We start from the raw sequence: 13,092 nt of genomic DNA, 5'->3' as shown, positions 1-13,092 counted from the left end.
AGACACCGTAGATGAATTATATCCCAGCAGTGTGCTGAGGAAAACCCAGTGAAGTGTGAAATCCCGAGTGTGTGTACTACCCCCAGTACCTCCGAGGGGGCCCAAGGATGAGGGGAGCTTGGAGTAGGAGGCTGGGGGCTGGCATCTTCCTTGGATACCAGGCAGCTCTGTGCAAAAGCAGATCTCATCCCTCGCTGCCTCCGCCCTAGTCAAAGCATCCCACGTCTTTCTTTGTGTTCAGCCACCTTCCCTGACTGTGCTTGGTTGACTGGTCTAATCCTGAAACAGAATAAGATGTTTCCAGAATGTTAATGCTACAGAACTGGAATGTTCTCTGGCTTCTCAATACTTTCTCATTTACAGGGTTCATTACATAGTAAACACTGACTGTGAAAAATAAGACTGAAGACCTGCTTCCGCATCCAATAAGGCTTTATTTGCTGTTAGATTTATTTTATTTTTAATTATGTATATGTAATTAGGGCGCTGCACATGAGTGCAGTTGCCCATGAAGTGTGTGTGTGTGCATGCATGTGTGGTGTGTGTGTGTGTGTGTGTGAACGTGCACGTGCATGCGCTGAAGTGTGCACGTGAGGTCAGAGAACAAGCTTCGGTGTTGGTCTTCACCTTCTACTTCTTTGAGATAGCATCTTCCTTGCGTACACCAGGTGAGCTGGCCCAGGAGCTTCTGGAGTTTCCCTGTCTCTGCCTCTGCCTCTCCATAGGTATTCTGAGATTATAGCGCATGCTTTCTTTTTATGTAGGTTCTGGGGATTTGAACTCAGGTCCTCATACTTTTGAGAGAAGCGTCATTCCCGCTGAGCCATCTCCCTAGTCAAACATCCACTAATTCCTGCCACATTGTCATTCATACCTCTGAACATCTCCACATTTGCTCCTCAGCCGTGAACCTTAGCAGTTCTCTCAAGACTTCAGGAGATAAGTATGAGCTCTCCCTGTAAAACGCTGCAGAGCCTACAGCACTTCTGCTTCCTCGAGGACCAGGCTGAGCCCTCATTGGCCCTGAGATCTAAGAACTGACATAGAGAAGATGTATTCCACTGCAGATTCTAGCATGGTATGATTAAAGTCTGATGACCAGAAGAGAAATCACTTCCCAGTGAATTATGAGACCCAGTTTATGGAATAAATTATTGGACTGAGTTTTTAGAAACTCCAACAGTGGTTATAATTTATCTTGATTATGGAAAGGTTTCATGGACCATGCTATGCAAATTATTGATCTGCTTCCTAAGCACACAGTGCAGGTGCAGAGCCCTCTGCAAAAGTCAGACGCCTACTTGCTCCTAGGCACAGTGCAGCAGCCTGCTGCTGCTTAGAAATGGAGATTTTTTTCCTCCAACATCTGTGTGCGTGTATGCATATGTTCATGTGTGTGCAGGTGCCTGTGTGTGCAAATAAGGTTATAGGACATCCTTGGTTGTTGGCACTATCCAACTTTTTATTGTTTGAGATCTTATATGTGCATCTAATTCATTTTGTTGAGATGCACCCCACCAGTCCCTCCCATTTCTCTCCTACCTTTCAACACTTTTCCAGGCTCTCTCACTGTCCTAGAGTTTGTCACATAGCCGGATAAGGCTAACTAGTGAGCCATGGGTATACTTTTGTCTCTGCCTCTCCGACAGTGGGATTAGAAGTGAACTCCATGGGGCCTGGGTAGAACTCTATGCAAGGTGTCCCCCAGTCTTTGAATGACCATGGAACTGGAGTTTGACCATGCAGGCCCTTCATATGATCCAACTTGTCTTTAGGGATCTTCTTCCTGTTGGCTATGCCTTGACGCCTCTTGTGTTCTTTTTCTATCTGCTTAGGCTACAGTTCAGTGAAAGAGAAAGCCCCCGGACTACTGATGACTTGTGGTTGGCAAGTTTTAGAGTCACTCTTGCAGAAAGAACAAACATTTAGAATCTGGATTGTCAGCAGGCTGTTCTCAGTTAGCCCTTACTAAAGTGAAGCTTCTCGTTCCACACAGGGGCATTTCTGGACTTGAGCATGTCCCATGCTGGCCTGATGCTCTGTGTGGAGCCATCAGGAAGTGGTCAAGCTTTTAATGGCCACCTTCTTTTCAGCCTCACTCCAGGGATATGAAGACTTCGGCATGCCCAACTTCAGCATGAAAGCATGAACTTTCTGTGTGGTTCTTCAGCAGAGGGTGCTCAGGTAGCTCCTGATCTGCCGTGGATACTCTTCTGTTTCTTCCTCACTGACCACCCCTTTCTACCCAACCCCACTCTCTTCTGGGAAGATAGCTCTCCTGCTTAGAATACTCTAAGATAACATTTAGACTAATGGGAGGACTGCCAAGGAAAATACACAGGGATGCTTTCAACATCTGAGTCAGAGGAATATGTGGGCAGACACCACGCCTGTGCGATTTGATGGAGAAACACCCTTGTCTGGCTGCCCTTGAGTGGCAGAGGTCCTCAGCCTTGCCCGTTCATTTGTCTTAATCCCAGCCTTCCTTCTCCTTTGCTCCCTAGAACCAATACCGAAGAGCAAATCCTGTCACTTCCAGTTTCCATGCGCTAGTGCATCATGGGAAAGATTGAGAAACGAGACATCAGTAGAAATCAGAGATACGCAGGGCAGTCAATGGAACTTTGAACAAGGATGGGTTAGAAAAGGGTTAAGAGGAGGAGCAGAGCAGTCAGGTGCCCACCTGTCACCTCTCCAAACAACTCCTAGCACGTTTAGATGATTCACTGGAATTCATTAAGTCAGGAAGTTCGTGTTCCTGTTACATGGTCCATCGTCGGAACAACCCAGTTTCTGCTTGTAGCATTCCTACTTGAACATGAGCATGAGATATCCAGCAGGATGTGCTGCCCTTCGGTCACAGAGTGGCAGCCCCATAGACCTTGAGCAGGGCTGGAGAGCCGGTGAAAAGGAGCTGACCCACAGATCATGTTAGCGCAACACCTGTATTTGACTTGCTCATTCCAAGGCTTTTGTTTGTTTTTCATTATATTCCCCAAGACATAACAAAAGCAACAAATACATGGGCTAGGCAATGCAAATGACAACAGCCACAGTTAACTCATGAAGAGGTATGTTCCCTGGGAGCACCTAGGATCAGGGCACATGCCGCTTTAACTTGTGTGGTCTTTAACAGTGTTTTAGGGAAAACTGAGTTACAGATAGGAATATCATGTTTCTTCCATGACACATAAAGAAGACACAGAAGCCTGATTTAAAATGCTAATATAGTTTACATATGCTAATTGGTCAAGAAATATATAAGCACCATGGTGGCCTTATAGAAAGTCTGGGACTGCTTGGGAGACATGTTATAACTTGGGACTGTAAGTGGTGGAGAAGGGCTTCTCTTGTCAGGTCAATGCCTGGGAACCCAGATAGGGTTGTAGTGACCTGAGGTGGCTTGCAGTTCCCAATGGTGTGTGTACGTGTGAGTGTACACCTGGTGTGTGCCTATAGTTTCGACTTGGGTGCTTTGTGCTGTTTTTTTTTATATTGTCACAGTGTTTTTTTTCAGTCAAAATTATGCAAAATCAAACAAGAAATTAATAGAAGATTTGAGGTCTGTGGACATGCCCAGCGGTTAAAGTGCTGCTATTCAACTATAAAGCCCCCCAAACCCACTGAAATATTGGTGGCCCACCTGTAATTCCTACTGTGGAGAGTAGGGATAAGGGACCTAGCTTCAGAGCAACATGGCTATTTCTATAAAGACTAGCCATATCAGCAAATTCTGGCTGGTGACCTTCTAAGAATCGTAAGTCTGACCACATAGTAAGACATCAGGAATGCCCTTCACAGAGCGATGACCACACGAGGACTCAGATAGAAAATGTCCCCTACCAGCCAAGAAGAAGAGCCTTGGAAGCAGTCAACTTTGCTCACTTTGATCTTGGGCTCCAACCTTCAGGACTGTGGAGAATTAGAGTTCTGCCATTTGACCCATCCAGTATGTGGTACTCATTACAGGAAACCTAGCAAAGCCGTGTAAGTAGATTAGATATGGAGGGTGAGAAACGGGGGGGGTCTACTTTAAATGTCCTTTAAAAAGGTGTCCAGTGACACTCAAAAGAAGAAAATACTATAGATGAAAATTACATAAAATATCCCATCAGAGATAAGGCAGGGCAGAGGCATTTGTAAGGAGTGAAGCCATTCCCTGACTTGGGGCCAAGTGTCTTTCAGGGCCTTCCTTGGACCCTGGCTACCTCCACAGTTAGCCTTCTGATTTAACCCTGACCTTGGCCAACAGTTAGCATAGCAAGGACAAAAAGGGGTTTGTAAGAATTTCTATTTGATTAGGTACCAAAGTGGAAACATTTTTTTCTTAGCCTGGGTCAAGAAGCTGCTCACCAATTCAAAGGGATATAGCCTGATATGAAGGCATTACTGATTCCTCCATACTTTCAGGTGGGTGAAAATCTTAGTTTCCAATCTGGGAAACCAATGTCAGGCTCAAGGTCACTTTGATGCTGACATCGAAAAGGAAGTCCAGACTAGAAACTCAAGTATCTTTCTTGAAAGAACAGGGAAAAGGAGGGCAGAAAAACAGAGAATTTTTCTGTTGAGAGAGAGTCAACAGAAACAGCAAGCTGTTTCAACCCAAGAAGGACAGAAAATAGCTTGGGAGAAAACTGGGATGTTCTGCTTTTACTGGGGCAGATTCTTTTCCTCTAAGAGAGGCAATTAAAACAGACTAGGTTCTAGTTCCCACGAGTTGTGTGTAATTCCATAGCTGCATGTAGAAAATGTCTGGTGTTAGATCACTCCCCCCACACAAAAACATGCACACAAAACTCTGATTTTTATAATATTTGATGGGAGGAAATAGACATTAAGATATGAGACTTCATATCTTAATATATATTTACCCAATAGGCTTTATGAAAACTGAGTGCTTCATTAATTCCTGTTTTTAATATCCATTTTTGACAGTCTTGTCAAAATGGCTTTGACAGAGCCACAGTTGAGCCCAGGGACATGCTTGTAGTCAAATGCTCTACCACTGGGCCATCCCCTCAGACCAATACATCTATATTGCTCCTTGTTTGCACAAGGCAACTCGTGTGATAGCCTCGTATCAGGCTCCGTTGCTTTCTAGAAACTTTTCTGTTGTGGTCTTCTGTGGAGGCTTGTAAGAGGGTGGAACACATACACACACATATATATGTATGTATGTATGTATGTATGTTTATATATGTTGCATGGACAGCTAGGTTTCCTAAATGCTGTGTTGACGTGGAGCTCAAGGGGGCTGTGCATGTTGAAAAGCTACCTTTGAGTTCAATTTTCCTTAAATCTTATATATAATGCATCTCCTAATGAGGAACCCAGGATGTTCAAATCAAAACATCTCAGACATGAAACTCACAGCAATGGTTTCACTGTGAACTATTTTATGTTTGAAATGAACGACAAGGCAACCTAGTTAGAGTAATGCCTTGCCTGACTTTGCTTTTGTCTAGCTTCCTGTCCACAGACAAGTCTCTCAGTTTTACTGGACTTTTATTTTTTTTCTGTTAATATGTGAGTCTAGGGGTCTAGGGAGCTGGCTCAGTTATCCCCAACATTCTGTGACTCCAGTGTTAGGGGCTTCACACCCTCTTCTGATTTCTGTGGGCATTGCACGCAGTGGCACAAACACACACACACACACACACACACACACACACACACACACACGCCGTCAAAGCTCATACACATAAAATAAAAATAAATCTGTCCTCTAGCGTGTGAGTTTAGACATGTTTAACTCAAAGTCACATAGATCTATACCTTGTAGATCTTTAGAATTTTTTAAAATATTTACAAACATGGCAATTCTCCCAAATAACAGAAATAACAGAACACGGCTGTCTAAGTGCTTCTCCCAAGCCCTGAAGGTATCAATTAGACACCTGCCTTCCAGTGTTGTCATGAATAACAGGACAGTGATCATTTATCATTCTCAGACCTGTAAGTTTTGTTGTTTTGTGTCAAGCCCTACATAAGGAAATCGCGCACGCACGCGCACACACCCAGGCTCCTTGTGCTGTCAGTCAGGTACTTGAAACTCTGGTCCACACTGACACTTCCATGTCATGCTTTTCCTCCATGATTAGCTAGTTCTGTCTAGCTTTAATTTTTTTTGGAATTGGAGGAGGAAGATTGAATTTAACGTGTTGAAAGGAGAGGGTGTGGCTACAAAACACTTCTTTTTCTACAGTCACGATGCTGTTTGGCTGTTACGTGTATTTAATCACGCCATTATCAAGTCAGAAATTAAATGTCGCCATCCAATTTTACAACATGTGCTTGGGGTGTTGATCTGATTATCCCGGATTGCTATGCGTGAGAGATGCCTTACACTAATTTAGAAAACCTGACTGCGACTGTTTATGAAGTAATTTTATGGAGGAAATGATTTCAAAGGCATAGTAGGGGGAAAATCACTTTTCTGAAGACTAGCAAAAGAGCCTGTGATGAACGTAGGGTAACAGCATAGCCTCAGAGGAGAACTGGGATCTATAAAGGGCTTAAGAAACCACCACCTCCAATGTGGCATGGGCCCAAATTGAAAACAGCATACTCAGGATTCTGTTTGAGGCTCCTGAGTTTCAGACTCAGCTGTCTCATCCATTTGGGTCCAGAAGGTCAGAGTAGATTTTCCCAGATGGAGAGCTAAGCCTCAGCCATGGGCACAGTTTGTCCTTAGTTCCTGGAGAAGGAGTCAGGGCAGGGATGCTTGTCCAGGGCGGGTGGTGCTCTGGCCTCTGGTGTCTTCCCTCTAGCTATGTCTGTGGGGGACTCCCCTGTGAGGCTAGGATGAGATGTGACATTCAATCCCATGGCCCACATGACTGTCCCCTTTATCATCCACAGAGCACCTGGTCTGTGTGGACCAATTTTCCTTTTGTTGAAAAATCTCTCTGTGCAAAATAAAAAGGAGGTGTGTTAAGTTCAATACCAAGGCATCTTAGTGTGGTAACAAGCTGCGATTAAAGACTTGTCCCTACTCAGCAGGGCAAGCACTCTTGCTGGAAGTTTCCCGGTTTCCTGAGGCTTGCTACTCAGACTTGGAAGACTTCATGTCTTCATTAGTCACAGAGAAGAAGCTCAAAGGTTTTAATTTATGAAGTAGTCTGTGCGCATGACTTCCGTCGGTTCGGTTTGTCTCTGTGCAGTTTGAGGAATCAATGACTCCCCATTTATATAGTCATCAAATCAGACTGGTGATACATGAGTTGTGAATACTCCATCAGCCCTTGCAGTTGCTCCATGGCTCAATTGCCCACCTCAGAAAAAATGATCTCATGAACTCAGTGCTCAGATCTGGTCTTAACTAAAACCCTCAGACTGAATAGCTTGTATGAATCACAATTCCTCAGTCCCCGAGGCTTTCCGTACCCTAAGATAATCTACCCATCCTAATGGATAGATGGGTACCCCCTCAGCAACAAGCACCCCAATTTTGTCACTTTTGAGGTCCTGGGTGCTCCCACAGTGCCATGAAACAGCTAAGCCACATGAGCATCTGTCTTGCCCCATGGTTCTCAGCTGGGCTGTCTCCTAATATGAACTCTTAACAGGATAGCATGATCATCAGAGTGACAAACACAGCTCACCAGCGCATCACAGTAGACCTCGGAGGACACAGCTGTCACTTCGAATGGCTCTTTGGGGACATCTGTGAATTTCGTTCTTACAGTGTGTTAGTGTAACTGCAAGGGACATTAATCCGAAGAGAAGCATTCTGCAGACTGTCAGGGCGGGTCTGACGTGAAGATGGCTTCATCAGTACTCAATGCCACCTGATTCTGCAAAGGCCCAGGGCAGAGAACACAGCACTGCCCCCTCCTCCAGCCTGGAGTGTGCCTTGCTGTGTTCATGAATGGCGGGGAAAGGGCTTGGGGAGATTACTCTGCAACATAAAGTACTAGGTACAGAAGCACGAGGCCCAGAATTTGGCCACCTTCAGAACCCACATGCTGTAGTTTCTTTTATTTTTGCTGTGATAAAATACTCTCAGATGGAAGCAGTTTCAAGCATAAAGATGTATCTCACAGTTCATAGTGAGGAAGCCGAAGTGATGGGAACCGAGGCAAAGCTGGCAAAGCATGTCTGGAGTCAAGAGAAATGAATGACAGCTCCTGCTGCCCAGATGCCTTTCTCCACGGAAGCACAGTCAGGATCCCAGCCAGGGAAAGTCTCCACCCACAGTGGGCGGGTCTTCCTACCTTAGTTAACACAATCAAGACAACCCTCCAGAAGCATGCTCAGTGATTCTGGATCTGTCTGGTTGACTATTAACACTCACCATCACACAGACAGTTCCAGGTAGTTGTGATGGCCCATCTAGACTTCCGGCACTCAGGAAGCAGAGCTAGGGGCAAGCTGGAGGTTCAGGGAATGATCCTGCCTCAGGAAATAAAGTGGAGAGTGATAAAGAGGATACCTTTGTCAACCTCTGACCTCCACACAAATCTGCATATATGCATACCTACACACATATGAGCACACACACACACGCATGCACAACCCACACATATACACAAGCATGCCAAAGAATGTTAGAAGAAATATTTTTTTAAAAAACCAGAAAAATAATAAATTTTGTCATTTGCAGCAACGTGGATTAACTTGGAGGATGTTCCATGAAATATACTGTTCAGCTGGCTGGGATTCTTTGTCCTATCTGGATAGGAATTGTGGGTAGGTGAAGAGGAGTTCTTCCAGTATTGGCAATCCCAGTCAGGTATCCATGACCAAGGGGTTTTCAGTTACAAAATTGTTCGAAGTTCTGGGAGTCTCTGTGTTCCTAGGCTTCTGGCAGCAGCATGCAGTAGCAAGCTGCAGTAGACAGTGCCTTCTAGTGTCACGGCTTCCATCCAGGCTTCAGACTTAATCCCTACGTCAGCAGGTGTCAGGGTCCTGGGCTCTCAAAGCTCGCTGTGCTCTGGAACTTATCTGGAAAGGAGAGCGCCTCTCAACATCTCATCTTTAGTGTCTGTCTCTTCTCGGCTCTCACCGTCTTGTCTTCACCTCTGCTGCCGTGGCGTATGTCCCAGCCACTCCCCAGGACTTCTCAGCTGCTCTTGTGGCTGCTGTCACTCACTGCTCTGCAGCCGCTCCTGCAATTTCCATCCCCATTGTCCCCCTCTTACATCCTCACACCACCAGCTTGGCATGGTCTCCTAACAAAGGTTAAAAGGTAGGTAAGGGAAGTCCGCTCAGGTCAAACCTTCCATTGACCCTAATGTTGCAAAAGCCTACGGGTGGGTGTCTATCAGCTCCCTTTCAAATTGAGCCTGTGTATATAGTCAGAAAAAGGTGTTTGCTCCAATGGAAGCAGCTCTTCATGCGAATGCGAGACTGTTCTGCGCAGCCACGGAACAGCCCATTGGGTATGAGAAACAACACTTGTATCACTTCAGGTTCCCCATGAAATCAAAGAAAGGTGTTCACACCGTCGCAAGTCTTCCACTGGGCCACTGGGGAGAGTGCTATCTCTCTGGTCTCTGTGGAAGAAGCCTCGGGGTCTTTCAGAGTTCTGGGTCTTGTGATGGCAAAAGTCTGGCTCAAGATGTTTGGAATTCTAATGGCTAACCTGCACCTTTTGGAGCTGGAGTTGTGTTTCAGCAGCAAGTAGCCTTGATTGTCTTGTCTTCTTTTCAAGTTGTCTATAGTGTGTTCAAAGCAGCCAGTGCTGACATAAGAGGGGTCCAGTTAGCTCTTTGACTGGCAGGTCTTTTCTCAAGGGAGCACCAGGGAAGAGACTAGCAGGTATCAATTAGGGAGTCAAATAACCCCTGTGCCCAACATCTTAGCTTATGTAAAGAATCTTTGAGAGTGCTTTAACAGTGTTATTCCAGAGCAGGCTGGGTCCTTCTACTCTGTCTCAGAATTGGACTTAGAATCAAATAGTGTGTGATCATGATTGCAAATGTAGACTTTAAGAAAGCTGATGCAGTAGTAGTTGAAGAGTAGATCGTCAGTCATAGAGGCTGGAAGCCGTGGGAGCTGGGGATGAAAGACGTTAATCAAGAGGTACAGAGTTCTACCTACAGGGGAAAAAAGCCCACAGTCAGTGAATGATCGGCACACTGCACTGTTTCTGGATAGCTATAGGAGTATTTTGAATGTTCCTATGACAAAGGCAAATTGCCTTTATGAGAAGATGATATATATCATTAAGTACCCTAGTTTGATCATAACATAAAACAGCAAAATAATCACACAGTCACCTATAAAAATATGTTACTGGGATATGTCAATTCAAATCAGAATAAAAGACAATAGTCCTAATGTAGGCTTTCATTGGACAAAAAAACAGAAAAGGGAAAGGACACCAAACTCAAAACACATTAATAATAAAATGTAATAGAGTTTATAATAAGTAGCACATTAGGTATTTATTTTAAAATCCTCCTGCAAAGAGACTCTGCTGACAAAAGAGATGTTGTAAAGAAACATACATGGGAATTTAGTCTTTAACAAGGAACCGAGGTGGAGTCAGATATGAGGAGACTGTCCAAGAAAAGGGCAGATCCATGTACCCCCATCAGTCTAAAAGGGAGAGTCGCTGTGCTTTCCTGTGCTATACTCAACCCACTCTCAGCACAAGCCCTGTCTAGAGACACCATGACCATGACAACTTTTGTAAAGAAAAACATTTAATTGGGGTGGCTTGCAGTTTCAGAGGTATAGCCCATTATTATGGTGTGACATGGCACTGTGCAGGCAAACATGATTCTGAAGAAGGAGCAGAGAGTTCTATATCTTGATCTGCAGGAAACAGGAAGTGAACTGTGATATTAGGCAAAGCTTAAGCATAGGGGACCTCAAAGCCCACCCCCACAATGACACACTTCTTCCAACAAGGCCACACCTACTCCAACAAAGCCATATCTCCTAATAGTACCACTGTCTTTGGGGGTCCATTTTCTTTCAAACCACTGTAGGCCCCTCATTCACACCCATTGTTGGCCTGTCCTACCCTCAGGGCTAGAGAGGACTCTCCTATATGGCAGTCTCCGGTCCTCTGATTTTCAAGACTATTTGCTCTTGGATAAGATGTTTTCATCAAAGAATGTGCTCACAACTTAGTTTATGCAAGCAGCCTGAAGAAAACTCATGGGCAGAAACGTGGGTTGCATTTGCTGCCCAAACCCAGCATGTCACCAATGTGAGCAGATAGCGTTTATCATGGCTCTAGTATTGGACCTATTGTCTTTTCCTCACTTGAAGCTACATGCCACTAAGGACCTTTATCTGTAAAGAAGTGATTTACTTGGGCTAGAGAGATGGCTCAGAGATTAAGAGCAAGTATTGCTCTTGTAGAGGACCCATATTTGACACCCAGCTCATAAACCACCTGTAAGCCTCACTCCAGAGGATCTAATGCCCTCTTCTGGATTCCATAAGTACTTCACTCATGTGAGTGCATGCTTACACACAGACACACATAGATAAACACATAGCCAAAAGGAAAAAGAAAATCATAATAAGGGTGTGACTACTTAGCAGTCAATCTAGAACTTACACAAATATGTCTTTTACCTTCAAAAATGTTACCTGTGAATGTGCTCATGTAAATTTTAAGTGTCTCCACTGTCTTTTGAAATATATTTCATGGAATCAAATTATAGCCCTTCAAATAAATATTTGTCTACAAAGTTTGTAGTGTGTATGTGGATATGTGTGTGGGCTACTTTTCTGCCAACTCAACACAAGTTAGAGTCATTTTGAAGGAGGGCCCCTCAGCTGAGAAATTCCTGCCACCAGATTGACCTGTGGGCAACATTTTTATGTTTTCTTCATTGATGATTAATATGAAAGGGCCCAGATTATGGTGGATGATGCCACCTCCAGGGCCAGTGGTTCTGGGTGCTATAAGAAAGCAGGCTAAGCACGGCATGGGGAGCAAGCTAGTAAGTAGCATTTCTCTACTTTGACTTCAGCCCCTGTCTTCGGGTTCCTGCTTTGAATTCCTGCCCTGACTTCCTCTCATGAGCAACTAAGACTATAAGCTGGAGGTGGGATACGGTAGTGTGGGAAGTCCTTCTGTATGTCTGTTGCTTTTATTGGTTAATGAATAAAGAAGCTAATTTAGGCTATGATAAGGCAGAGTAGAGCTAGAAAGGAAAATTAAACTGAATGCTGGGAGAAAGAAGGCAGAGTAATGAGAAACCATGTAGCCACTGGAAACAGATTTTCCGGAACCTTGCCAGTAGGCCAGGAGCCTCATGGTAAATATAAAATAATATAAATGGGTTAATTTAAGATGTAAGATCTTTCTAGGAATACGTTAGAGTCATTGGCCAAGCATTGTTGTAATTAATATAATTTCTGAGTGGTTATTTTAGGTCTGGGCAGCTGGGAAACAAACAAACAACCTTTGACTACAGTGAGGTGGGAGACTTTCAACTCCTAGTTGCTTTTAGTCATGGTGTTTTATCACAGAAATAGGAACACTAAACCAGTATGCTTGCATGTATGGAGTATGTGTACAGGCATGTGTGTACATGTGCTATGGGCATAGTATGTTTGTAAGACATATGTATGCATGTGAGTGAGTGAGTTTGTGAACCATGAATAATTTGAAGGAAGGTTTGGTGAATAGCATGGTGGATTTATTGTTTGGTGGTATGATTCACATAAACACTGTGTGTGAGTGAGAGAGAGGGGGAGGAGAGAGAGAGTGAGAGAGAAGGGGAGGAGAGAGAGAGTGAGAGAGAAGGGGAGGAGAGAGAGAGAGAAAGAAGGGGAGAGAGAGGTCACCAAATGTTGTGACTTGTTTTATGATCCAAAGCCTGCCTTTTATGCCATTATCATAAGTAAGAGAAAATGGCCTTCTCAGCCACAGCCTTAAAGGATATCCCTTATAGGACAAACATATGTAAATGGAGTCATTTAGAACACAAGCATGTGGCACTCAATGTCACATTGAGTCATATGACACACAATGCCATGTCACTGAGTTTCTCTCTTGTTGTGCCGCCACACATAACTGCATAATTGTTTTCCATCCCCATATCGGTTCATAATAGGAACTCTCATTAGAAAGTTCATGAGCCTATCCACTGAAAACCAGAAAGGTCTGAGTGGAAAATG

The 13,092-nt window shown here is 44.3% G+C and overlaps 1 protein-coding gene across 3 annotated transcripts in view; it reads left to right on the top strand.

Annotated features, from left to right (window-relative positions):
• The window catches only part of Dpp6 (dipeptidyl peptidase like 6), an 812,759-nt gene that overhangs the window by 379,066 nt on the left and 420,601 nt on the right, over positions 1-13,092 (top strand). The window lies entirely within an intron of this gene.

This window comes from Microtus pennsylvanicus, chromosome 21, assembly GCF_037038515.1.
Source record: "Microtus pennsylvanicus isolate mMicPen1 chromosome 21, mMicPen1.hap1, whole genome shotgun sequence".
Classification (NCBI taxonomy): domain Eukaryota; kingdom Metazoa; phylum Chordata; class Mammalia; order Rodentia; family Cricetidae; genus Microtus; species Microtus pennsylvanicus.
This window is presented reverse-complemented; position numbering and strand designations above follow the sequence as displayed.